Source organism: Lacerta agilis, chromosome 7 (assembly GCF_009819535.1).
Source record: "Lacerta agilis isolate rLacAgi1 chromosome 7, rLacAgi1.pri, whole genome shotgun sequence".
Taxonomy (NCBI): Eukaryota; Metazoa; Chordata; class Lepidosauria; order Squamata; family Lacertidae; genus Lacerta; species Lacerta agilis.
The window spans coordinates 56430909-56451001 of record NC_046318.1 but is presented as its reverse complement, the minus strand read 5'-3'; positions in this window follow the sequence as shown (position 1 = coordinate 56451001).

The following is a 20093-nucleotide window of genomic DNA, read 5'->3' as shown; positions in this document are numbered from 1 at the left end:
ATACTTGCAAGGGAAAATATGGAATTTAAAAGCCCAGAGATGTTTTGGCACCCAAACACACCTAATATGTTTGCCCAGAAAGAGCATTCCATTACCAGTGTACAGGGGCTTCTGGCTAACCTATCACCAAGATCAAGGTTTTTAATAATAAATTTATGTCCCATTTTTATTGCAGCATCTGACCAAAGGCAGGGTATTTATTATTTGTTTGTTTTTTAATTAATACACTGCTTGATTGTAAGGGTTTTTTTGGGGGGGACTCAAAGTGCATCTGGACATGGATCAGACCCAGACCTGCTTGCTTTTGCCAAGATGGCGGCTTCTTGTGCCTTCAGTCCAAAATGCCCTGCCTAAAAACTTGCTCTTTTGTGAAGGATGAAATATCATTAAAAACAGGCAAGTCCAGGTCCCCTTAGATTTAACAACCAAGGGGCCACTTTCACCCCTGTTTTCTGCTAGTTCAGTTTATTCCCCTCAATGCGGGGGGGGGGGGACTGCTTCCCTGAATCCCAGTTAGTTTTTAAGATCCTGAAAGACACCTGGATTTCACCACACCACACTTCTAAGACAAAATAGAAGAAACTCTCCACGTTGCCACAACCTAAGCATTATTTTTGTGTGAGTAGAGTCGTGAGGGTGGGCAGGGAAGAGAACTACGAGTTCTATTCAATTAATTTTTACTCAGAGTAGACCCAGTGCTATTTATGGCCCTAACTTATCCTTGTTCGTTAATTTCAATGGGTCTACTCTGAGTAAATGTTCATTAAATATGATTCCCATTCAGCCACTGATCATGTGCAAACTCCACAGAAAAAAATGAACCAAGCTGTCCCCACCAGTGGCAGCCCTTGGGGTCTCAAAATTCAGCAGCACCCTGTGCAACACCAAAATTCACCGCTCTTGCCTTCCAGTCTACTACATAGTTGCGACACCCCCTGCAGCACCTCCGAGGCTCCACACCCAGCGCAACCAAACTGTTCAACGCTCCCCTGAATCTGCCTCTGTCCCCACTACCACCCCCGCATCCCCTTTGCCCCCCCCCCCAGTTCATGGAAGGTAACTGAAGTAAGTGGAGACTTCCTGTGCAATTCAGAACCCTACACAATCAGGCTAATAATAATAATAATAATAATAATAATAATAATAATAATAATTTATTTCTAACCCCAGCCACTCTTGGTGGCTTCCAACAAAAGATTAAAAATACATTAAAACATCAAATTATTTATGTACACCAATGCATAATATTTACATTTATATAATACTTTTTTGGGGGGGAGAGAACAAAACAGAACCCCTTATGTAGGGATGGAGGAGAAATTAAATTCAGTACATGTTTAAAGCCAAATCTGTCAAATTCACACTTTCTGAAACAATATACAAACTGACACACAGCTGTGCTTAAAATTCACACTTATTAAAAATTTGTTGTGCAGTTCTCCAATCAAACGATGTTTATAAAAATGGTTAACTTAGGGGAAAGTGTGTGTATAACTGAAGATGTTCGTGAAATGCAGTTTATTAGGGGAAATTGCTTCCAAAATTGTGTACATTAGTCAATACAGTGAATAAAAAAAACCTAACTAAAATGTGTTTATTATGAGAACTTTGCACTAAAATGTTGGTGAATTCTTAGGAGGATTTTTTCACACTCCCCCCACCCCCCAAAAAAGAAATTGCTGCAAAATGTGGAGAGCTGAATTTAGGATTGGAAGAACAAGAAACGGAAAGAACTGAAATTGACAGATCCATCCTTAGACTTATGTGATCTTGAAGTATTAGACAGATTTGGCAGGAAACGGCTGAATGATGTTGCTATTTTGGCAGTAGGAGTACCTCCCTGCAGAACAGGTTCTTGGCAGGATCTCTTTCCCCATAAATTTACACTGGCTTCACGACAGATGCAGCAAGAACAGAGGCATGCTAGGCCATTTGCGATCCGAATCAAAGCCCCATGAGAAAATGCATCTCTGCTTTAACCTGATAAAAGTTGGAAGCTGCAGTGTGGAGAAGCTGCAGTATGAAGATCACATCTCCAGATGTAGGATACATTAGTGCTGGCCCCAGGCTGTATGATTACTTACTACTCTAAGGACTATTCGCTTGTTGAGTCACACTTCAGTTTAAGCTATTGTATTTCAATAAAAGTGGCAACCTTGGTCTTTAAACCAAATTATTTGTGTCTTTCGTTTTTTCTTTCAGTATCCTCTAGAATGGCATTTTCAAACACATTCTTCTGAGTATTTATAGAAAGGATTTCAATTATTTTCCAAGGCAAAAACTGTACCTAATTAGATGCTCTCTCTTAAGTATACTAAACTAAATTCCATTTTCACACACGCATACTCAGCTTCCATTACAAATTCAATGGGAGCTGAGTCCAGACCTTGTATCTGAGGGCAGAATTTGACCCACTGTGTCCATTAACTGGGCTCATTTCACGTGGCTCTTTATCAATTTAGTAAAAAATGAGAGACATAGATGAGTGAATGGGGGGGGGGGAGCCTTGCCCAAAGAAATTCTGATGAGCAGAATGACAAAACCACGGACATTTCTTAAACATTATAAAAATAGATACAAAGGCTGAAATCCAGTACACAGATTGCTTATGTCTGATTTAAACCAGTGGAAATTCAGCAATCTCACTGTGCACAGGATTATGGCTGAAGTGATTATGAAGTTACAATGGTCAGCACAAATGTTTATAGCACCATAATTTAATATAATCACATTATACACTGTAATATTTTAAATGTACAGGTAGAAAGATAGGTACAGATGCAGAGATTTAATATAATGTTTTACTAAGCATGACGCATTATCTAGATGAATTAAGGCCTCTTTTATTTACGCAAAATATCTCATGTACTATATTTCAATTCTCAGCTGCTCGGAAATTAATATTTAAATCCAAAGATGACTTTAGCTTCTATGTAAATCGTGAACTTTTTGCTAGAGCATCCACTGAATTGTATTACTAAAACTAATTGCTTAACACTAAATACCACATTTCAAAACCCACTTACAACTAATCCTACAGAGGCCAGTGATTAAGGATTGAAATTTAATAAAGGTGAAACTGAATTGAATCTCATGACTCCAGTCTCGAAATAACCTTACAGATAGTTTATGGGCAACATAGAAATCTAAATCCCTCACATGCATTCTCCCTTCAATTCTAGAAGGGGACAAAATCTACTTTCTGCTCCAGAAACTCAAAAGATTGATATTGGACCTGGAGAATCTTGGATTCAACACAGTTGTTGTTGTTGTTGCTGTTGTTTGTTGTGTTCCTTTTCCAATGAGACAATGATCTTCAGTTTATGAAAGGGGGTCACCTTACCTTAAACAATTATGTCATCTAGTCATTTGGAAGGCCATTGTAATCCTAACACTTTCTCCACTAAATATAAATGTGGTGTCATGTGCACCTTAAAAAGGATGTTATATCATGCCAGGTAAGTGACAGACAGTATGGTGTTAGACATGCATCTGGACCTTTCGCTTCTTTCTGACTGACATGGCTTTAGCCATTATCCCCGCTGCAGTTTCAAAGGGATATATATGCACCCATGTTGCACCAGCAAATATATAGCACAATAAAACTGGAACGGGTTGTATTAACACTGTGGATTTATTTGCACTCTATTGTATGGATGGCGCTTATGGTCAGTACAGCACAGGTGGTCAGTACAGGTCATCTGTTGGGTGTTGCGCATGCAGGCCCAATCCTGGAAGTTGAAGGGGTGCATGTTAGATGTAGGGATACAGCCATGGGAAGCATATCTAGATCTCCTTTGCAGCACGAGGCAAATGTGGTTCAAATATAATCTGGATTGTTTATCAGAGGAAAAGCTTGTTCCACAAACAATACTGCTTTCAACCGAATTATTTACTTCTCAACTTATAGGTATCATGTATTTCCATTAATCTAATTGTTGTTTTGCTATTAACATTAGTGTACTTTTGATTGCCCGATGATATAGATTTTATGGAAGAAAACAGTGGGATGTGAATTTTGCATACAAAAAAAATGCAGAGAATGTCACTTAATTATTCAAGATAAATTCCATGTTTGTATATATAAAATATAAATATTGGCATGTGCCCATATTCTTTAGTTTACAGTTTTATATTTTCACGTGCATGCTTTCCCCCAAGAACATAACCACAGGATTTTGTTTGTTTGTTCGGGGTTTTTTTCGTCACTGCAATTTATTTTCACACCAAATATGTGACTCTTTCCAAGTTAATGGATAAATTCGCTCATCTCTTTCTTTATTATAAGGCAAAGATAAATAAGTCTTTTTCACTCAATCTGCTGAGATAACTTGTGCCCATGCCGAAAGGTGATCTGTTCTAATCAACTTCACGAAGTCTGATGGAATTACACCGAACATATTTCATACCTGACACAACTACAGAATGATACAGTTCAGGACAAACATTGGTGACCTGAATAATACATGACAGACAGATGACCGGGTGAGAAAAGTAATTTTTCACCTACAACACTTGAGTTTCTTTATTAAAGGCTGAGACATATTTGATGGAAAGAAGGCTGGTTTGCCAGCTAAAAGCTGGTGTGTTTTATTAATAGCTCAGTCAGTATTCCCTTGCCATTTTACTACTTGAAACATATTATTTTGACAATAAAATACTGCATGCATCTAATTTGCATGGAAAGGAAGCATTTAAATGACCTCCCATAATAACACTAAGTTACCAGCCATCAGGCATTATAAAATCATCAGTAAATATGACTGAAAGCATGAACAAAACTAGAAAATGAAGACTGGCCTAAAAAATTGGTCTACTGTTAATTGCTATCAATTGATTACAATTGGTTTTACAGATTCACACACCTGACAAGATAGAAGAAGAAGAAGATATTTCAAGAAATGTGTCTCTATAATAGGTGATGTTGCAAAATTCAGGAAAGAGGAGACTGGATCACTCAAAGTTAGCTACAATCCAGAAATCTGAAACCTGACAAATAGATTTTTAGGAGCCACCCTAATCTCTTGGCTTTAATTGTTTCAAATGATTTTAATGTTGTATTTTCACCCTATGGTGAAAGGATGGGTGATATAATAAATAATAATAATAATAATAATAATAATAATAATAATAATAGGACCAGGATCCAAGGTTGTATCAAATTACACATAGTAGCTTCTGTAATTCTGAAATGACCCACACAGAGGTCCACACAGAGCAAGTCACAGCAATATAAATGAACGTAACTAGGGCACAGAACAGCTGTGCCTAAGTCCCATTTCTTCAGGATAGGTAAACAAATATATGATTGCTGCAGAGCCGTCTCATCCATAGAGGCCGGTGGCGCGGCACGCCAGGGCGCCGGGCACCCCAGGGGCGCCCCCACGAGCCCGACGGCATACCGGGCTCCCCCTCCCCAACCCACCCCCGCCCCCGCCCCACACGGGCAGGCGGGCGGGCTGTAAGCCGCCTGCCCTCACCTCCGGAGCCCCAGCTGGAGCGCTGAAGCGGCGCGGGGCTTTGCGCGAACCTTCCAGCACTCCAGCTGGGGCTCTGGGAGCGAGGGCGGCCGGCTTGCAGCCCGCCCGCCCGCCCGCCCGCCCGGCTTGCAGCCCGCCCGCCGGTGCACGATCGCCCGCCCGCCCGCCCCTCATCCTCCGCCCGCCGGAGCGTGGGGCGCCCGCTCCAACACCACGCCCCTCATCCCCTGCTCGCCCACCACCCCTCCCGAGGGGCGGCCAGCGCGGTAGGGAGGCGGGCGGAGAGGCGGCAGGGCTGGGGGCGCCAAGGGATCGCTGCGCCAGGGCAGCCGATCCCTCTAAGATGGGCCTGGATTGCTGCATATTTCACTTTACTGTGAAATGAATCAAAGTGTGATGCCAGACACACCCAAAGCAGTGCATATGGACGATGTAAGGCCTGTGTTGTTCTTGCTCTTACCCCTTTAAAAAGAGTTTGTATAGTCTCTTTTTAGTGTTTGTTTGTTTGTAATTTGTTTGTCATTAGCTTGTTTCTTATTTTTCTTTTCTATAAATGTCTTCATTTTAAAACAATAAAGAAATTATAAAAAGAGTTTGCATTTCTGTATTATATTTCTGAAACGTCATATTTTGAACCATCAACATAACCAAAGACAATTAGTGAAGATCAGTGCATGTTCATGTCTCTTTCAGTGCAAAGAATACACAGCAAGGATTTACCCTACAATTAAAATGTTTTTTAAAAAATCTGAACAATGCCACAATAATAGTCATTTGCTGTTGTGTTTTTTGCTCACATTAGAAACTTTCCTAATCTGTACAATCAGTGAGGTGCAGCTTGAATGGTACACTACTTAATCAGATGGACAATAAATTATCCTAGTCTGTAATTGAAAATTGTCCTAAATCTGCAAATGGCTTTGAAATCCTTTTCTCCACAAACCATTAAAATAATAAATAAATACTGCCAAGGCCATTTCCAAATTTTATTTATTTTACTTAGGAAGATTAGCCTTTTAAGGTCCGTAGGTCTTGGCTTTCCAGACGTTAATCAACAGTGCAGAGAACAGCCACAAAGAAATGGGTTCCTGTTGCATTATCAAGTGTTAATAGAACCTCTCTCAGATCCCAACAACAATAGAGATTATCTCCTATGCAGGAGCTTCCATTTCTCCGATGGAGAATTCAGAATCCCTTAATTTGGATCAGTGTGGACATAATAGTTACTACCGCAATCAACAGTAACAATCTCCCTTGGCTGAAACAGATTGTTTGCATACTTTGACTAGGCTGGACAGTGAGATAAATGTAGTAATGGGGAATAATTTCCTAGGGATGTGAGGCTTTAAAAAATTGTACTTTTAAGAAAAATAATGTGCTGTGCTGGTATGATTCCCTTCCAGCGCAGCCAGAGCTGGAATAAAGGAAAAGTCAGTAGTCCTGAGGTATGTAACCAGGATGAAGGTGATTTGCCCTGGGTGCAATTTGGACAGAGTCACAAAATAAGCACAAGATCCTTGAGTTAGATCCTGTATAGCCCTTGGTGGGTTCAATTCAGAGTTGCATGCTGGTCTTTGCCAGCTTCGTCTTCTTCCTCCTTCCTCCTGTGCCTTCTGAAAAGATGAGACATCACTATGGAGGCCACAACTGGGGATTATGAAATGGCTCTTCAATTTCAGGTGTTTTATAATAATAATAATTTATTATTTATACCCCGCCCATCTGGCTGGGTTTCCCCAGCCATTCTGTGCAGCTTCCAACAGAATGTTAAAATACAATAATAATACAATAATCTATCCAACATTAAAAGCTTCCCTAAACAGGTCTGCCTTCAGATGTCTTCTAAAAGACTGGTAGTTGTTTTTCTCTTTGACATCTGGTGGGAGGGCATTCCACAGGGCGGGTGCCACTACCGAGAAGGCCCTCTGCCTAGTTCCCTGTAACTTGGCTTCTTGCAGCGAGGGAACCGCCAGAAGGCCCTCGGCACTGAACCTCAGTGTCCGGGCAGAACGATGGGGGTGGAGACACTCCTTCAGGTATACTGGAAGGTCAGTGGAATACTTATTTTTCCTCCCGCTGGGAGAAACAGGAGGCAAAATCTTTAAAATAAAAAAATGGCAACAGAAAGGCCAAAAGAGATTGGGGTGGGTGGAGAAACACCTGCACCCCCGATCTGTGAGCATGATCCTGGCAGCACTCTGGATTCATGTATGGTTACAGTTTTATGCTGCTTGATGGAAAGAAAGAAAGAAAACTTCTGCGGTTTACAAAAATCTAAAATGAAACATTTGCATTCTTGATAGGAACAGTTATAAATATGAAATATTATTAAAACCGATGGTAGCTAAGAAGAGGTCAAACACATGCAACTTCTACATGTCTGGATAAAGACATGTAGATGTTTTAGGCAGGTGTACAAAAGGAATACAGAGAAGGTGCCTGCCTGCTGTCATGAGGCAGGGAGTTCCAAAGTGTAGGCACCGTGACACGAAAATAATTCTTACAAGTGCAGAACAGGTATGATGTGGCATTTAAAACAGTGCCAGATCCACAAATCGGAGCAGTCGGGTATGCACAAATGGAGTAAGGGAGGGAAACTGATCCCTCTTGAATTTGGCCCAGTAACAAATGGGCAACCAGTACTGATCAGTGAGCAGAGGTGTCATATGTTGACAGGGTCTCATGCCTGTGCTGGGAATGTGGACTTTGTTTGAGACTCTGTCCTCCTATACAATGCCCCAAATCTTCCTGACACAGTGCATATGGACGGCATTGAGGTGTTGCTCTTGGTAGGTGTAAGTTGTTCATAAGTTGCATCTTCATGAGAAAATACATTTAGAAACATGCACATTTTGTGAGCAATCATGCTCAAAACACCACACATTTAAATATGAACTTTCATGCAGATTTTTTTTAAAAAATGATCTGCTGATTAATGTGAAAACAAGATGGACAGGTTTATAAATTAGCATGTATGAAACTGTTCTTGACTAGAAGTAGTCTGATCTGTCTCACACCCTCCCCCCACCCCCAATTTCAGGTCAGTTATTTCCCTAAGTAAATACAGAAAACTGTTCTGCTGTTACATATCCTCTATAATTCTTTGCAAAGAAGAAGGATTTCTTCCCAAACCGCCAGAAGGAACAGCACACATCTGATTTTGCACATGAACTAAAAGATTTGTTGGGGAAATCTTTGCTTAATTTTACAAGCCATAGCAGCACTGTTAATTCAAATCTATTTTTTCGTTTCCTGCATTAAGCGGTCACCACAGGCCACTCATCTGTGCTGTAGGTCTCCTAAATGAGGAAATGTTGCCATATGCTACATGGTAGATGCCAATACTGCATTTTCCCTTGTACCATTTAATAAAGGTATTTCCAGCCACATTATAAAACATGAGGCTTATCCCACCCTCCTCTCTTCCTTGTTGCAAGCCTGTCGTTATAAGCAACCTCTGACATATCAGCCTTTAATCAATAATAATAAAAAGAAATTAAAACAAACCATGACCATCCAGGAAGAATGCAAACCCACCAAAATGGAGAGTAAAAATTTAATTAGGAGGTGAAAATCCTTCTGTTCCAAGTATTTCAAAAGAGGTCAGCCAACACTCACAATTCTTAATGTACATTCTGCCTTCCAACTACTGTGTATATACTACCAGAAGGAAGCAGAGCCAGTTTTATGAGGGGCCAAGTACAATAATGAACTCTGCAAACCACAAGGACTTCTAGAAATCTGTGCTTAAAACAGCTGGGGGGGGGCTGGACCCTTCCCTCCTTTCATTTAAATGCAATAAAAAACCACTACAGCGATCCTTATCATTTTCGCCCTGGTCTTGTTGGAACTCCTAGTGTATATTTTCTTTATTTAAAAAGGTCAGGAATGTGAGCCAGTAATCCATGTTAACAACCAGCCGTGTCACCTTCTTTTAAGCAAAGTGCTACAGACTATAGCATTCTTATATGAATTCTCCTTTTATCATTCAATCTCCTTTAGACTCCTGAGAATACTGGCAAAATATCTCTTCAGAAGTGGGAGGAGGATGAAGCCCCACTGACTCTTTCACAAGGTCCCAAACATCTAAGAGAGACATGCCTCAGTGTGTTCTTATACTCTGTATAGTTTAAGTCAGTGGCAGTATTATAAGTAACTTCATCTGACAAGGTAGGTGGAGGAGAATGTCGAACACAGAAAAGCACCGCTGAAGTACAATGTCACAGCATTTTGAAGGAACCAGTTCCAAATAGCCACTCTAGCCTAGCTTATACACAGGCAGTGAAACGCTTCGTCTTTTATTAAAAGAAGCATCCCCTGGACTCCGAAAGGGGAAGGAAATCATTTTGGCTAAAGGGGACCAATGGTAAAGCAGTACCAGATAGCAATGGAGTGGTTAACTTGCTGAGAATTTTTATATGCAGCAAGGCAAGGACATATTCATCACCATGTTCAGGAAGCGTGTTCAGATCAGGCACACCTGCATTCATGCACAAGCACGACGCCCCAAATTTCTGAATGCTTTCTCCCTCAAAAAACAGGGGAGCAAGGATCACAGAAATAAGACGTGCCAGACACATTGATGAAATGTATTCACTTACACAGAATCCACGTATTATATGTGTAATGGCTTCTGTACGTGAGCCTACACCCCACTGTGCACAGATAGATTCCACATTCATGAACGAGTGAGGTGAACTAGCCGAGAATGCGCCTCTAAGGAAACACAATGGATTGCCACAATGGTGAACTTTGATGTTGTTCTTCTCGAAACGAAACTTCTAATTCTTTGATTCCAAAAACAGCATCTAGCGATTAACGGCGAGCCTTGCTGCACATGCCAGCATCTTCCATTTCCAAGTAACAAAACAGGTGTCATCATTACTTGTTGCTAAGACAACAAAACACAGTTTGGCTTACAAACGTTCAAGAGTAATGCATTTATTTTTCCTTGCAGGGAAGCTAAAAAGGAATAACAACTCACATCTCACAAGCACTTTAAGGACATTTGAAGTTCACGAGTTCCCTTAGTGAATACAGTAAGTCTGTTCATGTACATAAAGTATATATCTGAATAGTTTTCCTGCACCAGAACTAAAGCTGTTAAGTATTTTCTCTGAGAAGCTTCCAGATCCTGGGTGTTCTTTCACGGAGTGAACCATTAATTTCCCAGGAAAATTGAGCATAATGAGATGTTTCTACTCTGTGTTCTCAACTCAAAATAGGCCTCTAATCTTTTGTCAGGGCCATTGGGATTAACAAATAATTGGGATTAACAAATAATTCACACATACAACATCTCGTCTCTTTGGGATTAGATGGCAGCAAGCTCCCTGTAGTTTAGGCAGGAGCAGGGTTAATAAATTATCTTTAACAAATTTCTTTGAACATACCTTGAATTAATAATCCTTCACTAAGTGTATTATGCTAGCTCCATAACTATTCTTAGGAGTGTATTATCACTGATATCCATGGGAGGGGAGGACAGCTTTCACAGATTCCTTTAAAAGATACTTTCTTCAAAAGCCAGGAGTATAACTGACCTAGCTCTATTATGCAGAAGCATATTAATCATGGGGTCGTGGGTTTGAGCCCCACATTAGGCAAAATATTCCTGCATTGCAGGAAATTGGACTAAATGACCCTTGTGTGAGTGTGTGGAGGCAGTTGGAGGATGGATGGAGGCTAACAGATTGAGGTTGAATCCTGACAAGACAGAAGTACTCTTTTCAGATGACAGGGGTGGGTGGGTGGGGAGGTCCTGAATGGGGTAACTGTGCCCCTAAAGGACCAGGTGTGCAGCCTGGGAGTCATTTTGGACTCACAGCTGTCCATGGAGGTGCAGGTCAATTCTGTGTCCAGGGCAGCTGTCTACCAGCTCCATCTGGTATGCAGGCTGAGACCCTACCTGCCCGCAGACTGTCTCGCCAGAGTGGTGCATGCTCTAGTTATTTCCCACTTGGACTACTGCAATGTGGGGCTACCTTTAAAGGTAACCCAGAAATTACAACTAATCCAGAATTTGGCAGCTAGACTGGTGACTGGGAGCGGCCGCCGAAACCATATAACACCGGTCCTGAAAAACCTACATTGGCTCCCAATACTTTCCCCAACACAATTCAAAGTCCAGTATACCTCAAGGAGCGTCTCCACCCCCATCATTCAGCCCGTACACTGAGGTCTGGCTCCGAGGGGCTTCTGGCTGTTACCTCACTGTGAGAAGTAAGGTTACAGGGAAACAGGCAGAGAGCCTTCTCAGTAGTTGCACCTGCCCTGTGGAACGCTCTCCCATCAGATGTCAAGGAGATTAACGACTATCTGACGTTTAGAAGAAATCTGAAGGCAGCCCTGTTTAGGGAAGTTTTTAATGTCTGATGTTTTATCGCAGCATTATTATTATTATTATTATTATTATTATTATTATTATTATTATTATTTCTGTTGGGAGCCACCCAGAGTGGCTGGGGAAACCCAGCCGGATGGGCAGGATATAAAAAATAAATTATTATTATTGTGGTTTCTACCAAATCTACAATCCTGTAATTCTATGCTCCTATTATCAAACTCAGGTAGCCAGAGGTAGATAGGGCACCTGGTCATCTGCCATTGGTCAGAAAGGCTATTAGATGGCACTGTGTTAAGACAAGTGGGGGCACAAGCAGCATCCTTTCCCCCACCTCCCGGTGTCTGATGCAGTGACAGAATGCTAATGACCTAAACGAATCTGTCTCATATCATGGCTCCTCCTCCCCATCATATAAGAAGGGGAGGTGTGCTTTGTCCAGTTGAAGGCAAACTGTAGCTCAGTAGAAAGATTGCATTTCAGTGGTACAGGATCATGCTGCAGGTCTCAAGTTCAATTTCCAGGTAGGGCTCAGAATGTGCCCTGTCTGAAGCCCTGGAGAGCCCACTTTAATTCACGGCTTGTGGACCCATTTAATCCATAGCCTAACCCTATGGGGTAAACCTAAGTGCCCAGTACCATACTTTGCATAATGTGGCCTCGCTCTCAAACTACTGTAGGGCTGTCAGGGATTGTTCCCATTCTCAAGAAAAACAGCACACATTTTTGAATGAATTCTTTCAAAATTCGACTCGGATCAATCACACTGTAGTTAACGTTTCTACAAGGGGGGCATTAGGAAAATAAGTTTTACATTTCTAGAGAATGAACCGGCAAAATGAAAGGAAAAATGCTTTTTTTTTTTTTTGCAAATTATTTCATTGCAAAATGAATGGCAGCGGTGGGGGGGGGGGAGTAAAGCACAGGGAGATGGAGAGAAACAAAGAGAGAGCTACTGGTTGATGAGGCGCGCAAGTATTATAAACTAACGGGCATATTAAGCCACAAAGCAAACGCTAATGGGAAAGACGAAAATGGATGTGCACTCACTTACATCATTGCATGGGGGAACAAACAAATACTATAGTCAAAGAAGAGTCAGACAGCAAACAATGTTGTAGACAAGAGTCCGCATGTTTTGAATGATAACTAAGAATCAGGTAATAAACAAAATGTGGGCCTCTTTCTTGTGTGCCTTTATCAAAGTGGGTGTCTCTCTCTTTAGAACAGTCTTCTCAAAACAAGGCCCATGGGCATAGCTGTCAACCTTCCCCCTTTTTGCAGGAAATTCCCCTATCAGTACTATACTATAGACTATAGTAGTGATAGGGGAATTTCCCTCAAAAAAGGGAAGGTTGACAACTATTTATCTACTTGTACTGCATGCTTTCGAACTGCTAGGTTGGCAGGAGCTGGGACCTAACAATGGTAGCTCACCCCGTCACGGGGATTCGAACCGCCGAGATTCTGATCAATAAGCCCTAAGCTCTGTGGTTTAGACCACAGCGCCACCTGCATCCCCAGTCTAAGGTATTAGGAGAGCACAATTTGGGGAAAGCTGCTTTAAAACATAGAAAAAGCCCAGGGTAGAAATATGGTGGACTGAACATCTTCTGTTGGCAACTCACTGACAGAGATAATTATGTGGTGATTAATGGTAGCCAAGCCATAAACCTTGGCTATTAAATTCTCTCTGGAAAATAGAACGAACAAGGAATTAACCTCTGATGCCGTGCAAAGCTAATTTCTATTTCAGGAGACCAAGAGAACGGAACCAGACCCACCGACCCACCCCAATGGAGCATTCATTCCCACAGAGCAACTGAGTCTTGCCTGTGCCTAGACGTTTTTGTGTACAGAGTCCTGTAACGACGTCCGGATGGAAGTAAATCAAACAGGTAATGACCAGGATGCGAAGGGTCTGCAACAATTCTCTCTGCTCTCTTCCTGGCTCGAGCAGCATAAAGTGTCTCTATTGGAGGCAAACTAACACCAATTACCCTCTCTGCAATTCTTACTGCTCGTTGGAGCCTCTTCTTATCCAGCTTAGAGGCTGTGCCATACCAGACAGTAATAGAACTACAGAGAACAGTTTCAATGGTACCTCAGTAAAATTGGAACAACAATTCTTGGGGCAAATTAAATTTTCTTAGTTGTCGCAAGAAATACAATCTCTGGTGGACCTTTTTAATAATAATCTTCATGTTGCCTGACCAATTTAAGTTTTGAGAAATTATAGAGCCCAGGAACTTAAAGGACTCTACCACTACAACCATGTTACCAAGAATGGAAAGTGGCAGCGAGGTGGGAGAGTGCTTTCTAAAATCGATTATCATTTCCACTGTCTTTTGGGCATTTAGCACCAAGTTATTCCTGCTGCACCATGAAACAAGATGGTCTACTTCCCGCCTATATGCAGATTCATCATCCTCCCGGATAAGCCCAATGACTGTTGTATCATCCGCAGATTTCAATATCTTAACCAATGGGTCAGTTGAGGTGCAGTCATTTGTGTATAAAGAAAAAAGCAGTGGGGAGAGCACACATCCCTGGGGAGCAGCTGTACTGATGGTATTGGTATTAATAATAATAATAATAATAATAATAATAATAATAATAATAGGCTTTTGAAAGAAAAGTTTTTAAAAGGATAAGAAATAACTTGAACCAGAGCTTTAAAATACATTTTAAACTTCATTAGCTCAGTCGGTAGAGCATGACACTCTTAATCTCAGGGTCATGGGTTCAAGCCCCATATTGGGCAAATGATTCCTGCATTGCAGGGGGTTGGACTAGATGACCCTCATGGTCCCTTCCTACTCCACAATTTTATGATCCATTATTCTAAAGGGGAAAAGATGAGATGAAACAGACTTCAGGAAGGACAACATAAATTTCCACCTTAAATAATAGAGGCCCAAATGGACAGCCATTTAAAATGTGGTTTCCAGATCATTAAGCCCTGCGTATGTTTTGAACATAGATACCTATCACACTGAAAGAGGGGTGGGAGCTTTCAACATCAACAGTGTCTTACTTGACATGAACTTACTAGCGCTACTATTTAACATTTATTAAGAGTACCAACAGCCCACCACTTGATAGTCTGCCAACATAAAGAATACAAGCCTGCTGGTTGTAATATGATCACAGTACAGCAAGCCAGTGCTCAGACGTGCTGCTGCATTCTGAGCAAGCTGAAAGCTCTGAAGGAGCCAAAGTTTAATTTGATTTGAAAATAAACTTCAACTTTCGGTTTGTAAGGTTTTACTGTGGAAAAGCTAAGTATAAAGAGATTTAGATAATATGATATATATATATACATGAGCATATTGCTTTTAAAGGCTGATTTATCAACCAGGCCGGGATTAACTATTATGCTAAGTATTCTTCACAGTGGAGCTACATTCAAATGGAGTTCTGGATGGGATTTAATTGTTAGGGAGTCTCTCTGCCAATCACGTTCTCTCTTCCCCCAGCAGTGGGGAACCGGGAGCAGTTTTCATGGGATGCATATTGCGTGTTCAGACCCAGAGACCTCCCCCCCCTAAATAAACACACATTTGACTCAAATTTTAGTTTTGGTTTTTGGCAGAATTTAGGCCACAACTTTATTGACTACAGCAAGTGATCGGTTGCATAGGCTCTGGTTCGACTAGCTCCCTGCACCCTTGCAGGTAGTGCTGACCCAGAGCTCCATCATAGGTCAGCCAAGGGTGAACACCTGAGGTAAGTGAAAAGCCTGGGAACAGACTGTTCACTCCCCAGATGCTCCCCTGCACTCGAGACACGGGCACAAGCCCCTCTCGGGGATTGACCAAACCAAGTTGAGTCCCTGGATTCCTTTAATGGAATACTCTTCACATAGAGATGGCGAGACCGTTCTCCCACCCCTATCACCTGAACCAGTCCCTATCCGCAACCTTACAAGTTGTGATTATTTGCTACGCGGCAGGCGAAACCCAAATGGCAACAGCCAATCAGCTAAGTGGGGGAAATTCCTGCCATGCCCGTCTCAACGACATATGACATTAGGTCAGGGCACTGGCAGAGGAGAAGGATTGCGGGGGAGCACACCGCCCCCGGCAGTGCGATCCCGGCAGGGTGCCATCGTGGCTGACACCCTGCCTGCGTTGGGTGGCCTGCCCCTGCAGGCACCACGCCCTCCCCCAGGACACACGCCTCGCCCCCAGGATGCGCATCACGCCCCTGCGGGTGGCACCCCTGCCCCAGGACGCGTGCCAGCCCTGCCCCCGCCTGCTCTCCCCTGCCCCCCCCCCCGTGCCGGAGCATGAAGTTCTGCCACTGGGTCAGGGGAGGGATCTTTGCACAATTATTCCAGTAGTTCATGGGTAGGCAAACTAAGGCCCGGGGGATGGATCCAGCCCAATTGCCTTCTAAATCCAGCCCGCAGACAGTCTGGGAATCAGTGTGTTTTTACATGAGTAGAATGTGTCCTTTTATTTAAAATGCATATCTGGGTTATTTGTGGGGCATAGGTATTTGTTCATTTCCCCTCCAAAAATATATATATAGTCCGCCCCCCCCCCCAAAGTTTGAAGGACAGTGGACCAGCCCCCTGCTGAAAAAGTTTGCTGACCCCTGATGTAGTTGGAGGGCGGGGGGCAGGATTTGGCCAGCATTCCCAGATGTGGGTACTCCATATGTGAAGAATAAGCAAAAGGCCCTTGTGTGTTTGAATCCAGCAATGCTGTCTTATACTAAAGGCAGCTGTTGCAATTGGGCCTTCACTTTCTTGAGAGTAAGCACCATTGAACTCAGTTCATGCACGGAATTTAAGCTGCATAGCCTCTAAAGTTGCACTCTGAATTGGATTTATGACATTGACTGATTATAGTGCAAATCAATTAAAGTTTAAAGACTTCCAGTTTGTCCCAGTATGATTCGACGATGGATTTGAAATCAATTGCAATGCAAATTTTAAAAATCAGAAGGAGCAATGCGTTCTAGCTTTATTTATTTTCACTAACAGCATGAAGTTTTAAAAAAGCAAAACTATCAAAGGAAGTGTGTGCTTACAAAAAAAACAAACATTATTGCCAATAACAATAACAATATTGTATTAAGGCCTAAAAATGATTGGAGTCAATATAGCTGCGATGCTTCTTAATGCCTTTCAGGCACATCTGAATCAAATAAGGTAATTATTCTTTAAAATGCTTACACAAAGTCTGATTTGCATGCTCATAATTGCTATGCCTTGTGGCATCTAGCAATTGACACAGCAATGATTTTAATTATTGTAATTTCATCAGTATAAATACTTCAAAGTTATGCAAATAGTCCTTCATAATCCACACAGACAGTTTGCAGTATTTGATTTACTAGTCTTGTAAGTCTCTTTGTCTATGCAGTTTACTCTCAGATGTGACTGCGCATTGCAATTGAAGCCTCTCACTCACATCAAAGCCCCCAAGATGAACTAATTTTACAAAGACTGACACTTCAAACATTAACTTGCAAATACAATTATGAGATGAAATATATATATATATATTTTAAAAAGAACTTCACTCTGGTATCATCTGGCATTGATACCTGCAGCTAATCATATCTAATGTTTTCTATGACACTGGCAAGTAATGATAACTCCCAAGCATGTGATCACAAGACCTCTTCTTCCTAAATAGGTCTGGTTTTTTTATTTAAAAAAAAAAGTTGAAATGTTCTTGCTTTAAGGGCGTTCTATTGATTAAATTTTTTAATAGCAAGACCATGATCATTTATTTATTTGGGCCTTTCTCAGCTGCCCAATCAACTGTGTGCTTTAGGCAGTTCACAATTTTAAATTAATAAAATATGCATGCAATCTACCAAAGTAAAAAATCAATCAATCAATATATAAAAATATCACCAGCTTTTTCTTAATATTTCCTAACTCATATTTACATATTTACTAATACATATTTGCTAATATTTATTATTTCCAAACTGATATGTATTATTTTCTAACAAGTAATTTATTTATATTTATTTCCTAACTCATATTTGCTTGCTAATATTTATTATTATTTCCTAACTGATATATATTGGCCAAACTGCGAGAGGCAGTGAAGGATAGGCGTGCCTGGCGTGCTCTGGTCCATGGGGTCACGAAGAGTCGGACACGACTGAACGACTGAACAACAACAAACTGATATATCTAATTGTAGCAACCTGCTTGTGCTGAAGCCATACCAATAGAAGGAATCTTGCTATTACAGCTCAGCAACTGAATCCAATGGTTTGTCTTGTGCTTGCCAAAGCTGTTGTGCAGCCCATCACACAACCACTATTATACTCAGCTATTGCTTGTTCCCCCACCTGTGCAGTAACATAAACTCTCAATTTTCTTGTGCTAAAATTGGCTCTCACCCACACATTATACTAGTGTTTCAATATAAGACACCCCCCTTTTTGTCCAAAGGTCTCCTTGAAAATCCTATTTGCCATTATGTTTGGACATGACTCTGCAATCCTAAACTCTTACACCATGAGCTCAACATAGGTGGCTTAACAGAGCAAAACATCATCCAGAATTCTTCCCACTCTTTTTAAAGGTAATTTGGAATGGTAGGTTGCAACTGGAACTTAGGGGCTAAGAGTTGTTAGGAGGTGCCTTATCCCATTCCTAGAGCTACAATTCCCTGGAAATAGGTATTGATTGCCAAACTGCTCTGGGAGTTGTAGCTCAGTGAGGAGAATAGGTGCCTCCTAACAATTCTCAGCACCTTTACTCAACTCAGCTCCCAGAATTATTATTATGGGGGGGGGGATGACTGTTTTAAATGGCGTCGTATTCCTTTAAATGATTGGTGTGGATGTGGCCGAAATTATGACAAGACAGAGGTGTTATAAGCAGATGCTTCGGTTCATTCTAGACAGGGCTGTTTTCCCTCTAAAGCAGGATAAATCATACATGGTGTCGGGTGTGAGAAAGGTCAAGCTGCAGGAAAGTCAAGCTACAGCTAAAAGAAAAAGAATCGGCAGCACACTCGCAAGTGTGCAGGAAAATGCAGCACCTTTTGAATTGAGCACCTTTTCCTGTCACCCTGCATGGGGTGTTGCAGCTTGAAGTTGCAGTTAGGTGGTCCCACTCATCTGTCATAGTGGCCTGTGAAGGATTGGCCGCCACTAGATCCAGCCCTTCAGTTGGACCCTGTTCTTCACCCCTGCTCTAAAGAATGAATTTCACAGTTTCAGGATGCTGCAATGTCCACTGGTGCTGAGCATCTTTTATCAACTGATGTGCTTGATGTGGCATCTCAAGGATTGAAACAGCCTGCTCACAGTTACACAGGATTGATTGATTGATTGATTGATTGATTGATTGCAGCATCCAGGATTGATTGTTGCAATGGGTCTGCTTCTGAAGATGATCCCAAAACTACAATCTGTCCAGATTAGAGATCCTAGGGAACGTAATAATAATTATTTATTACAGTCGACGACCAACACACACACACACACACACACACACACACACATGCAGTATAAATAATAAATGCAATTTAAAATTGATCTGAGATTTGATCTAAAATGAGTTGGCTGTCTTAAAACTAAAGAATATTAAACTTAATAATTATTACTTTAATAGAATTAAAATTAAAATTAATTAAAAGAATCAGCAATTCAGATTATTATAATACTTAAATTGAAAGAAGGATCAGGAGCCACCTAATTGTGCGGACCGAAGCTTAATAGCGACAGCACAAAACTTTGCCACCGCAGCTGTGATCTTAGGGTTGGCATCTGAGAGGAGCCAATGAGTATAGTGTTCATCGGAACATCCAGGAGACTCACATAGTAGCGGAGAGACAAGTTCATTCCATAAAGCCCTATAAAAGCGGCAACGGAGAAGCACGTGGTCTGTAGTCTCTACTTCTCCAGAATCGCATGGACAGAGTCTATCACCCAAAGGAACCTGGGGAACGTATTATTCCATAGTTATGCTAGTCTAATCATGTGTAGCGCTCACCAAGCAGTGTTCTCCTCCTAGTGCTCCCACCATCTGAGATGAGATGAGAAGACTGGGGAGCATGTATTTGTGATGGTAGCCCCATCTTTATGGAACTGCTTTCCCACTTGCTCTCTCTCAGGAGGGACTGTTCTGATTGGGTGAGGAATCACATTGTGGGCTCTTCCCACATGACACACACTTTCCAACATTACTAGAGACATTCAGCTGCCATGCTGTTTGGGCCACATCAGAAGCTGTCCATGCTAAGACTGGACACAATCTAGCCAGCATCTCATTAAAATCAGTGAGC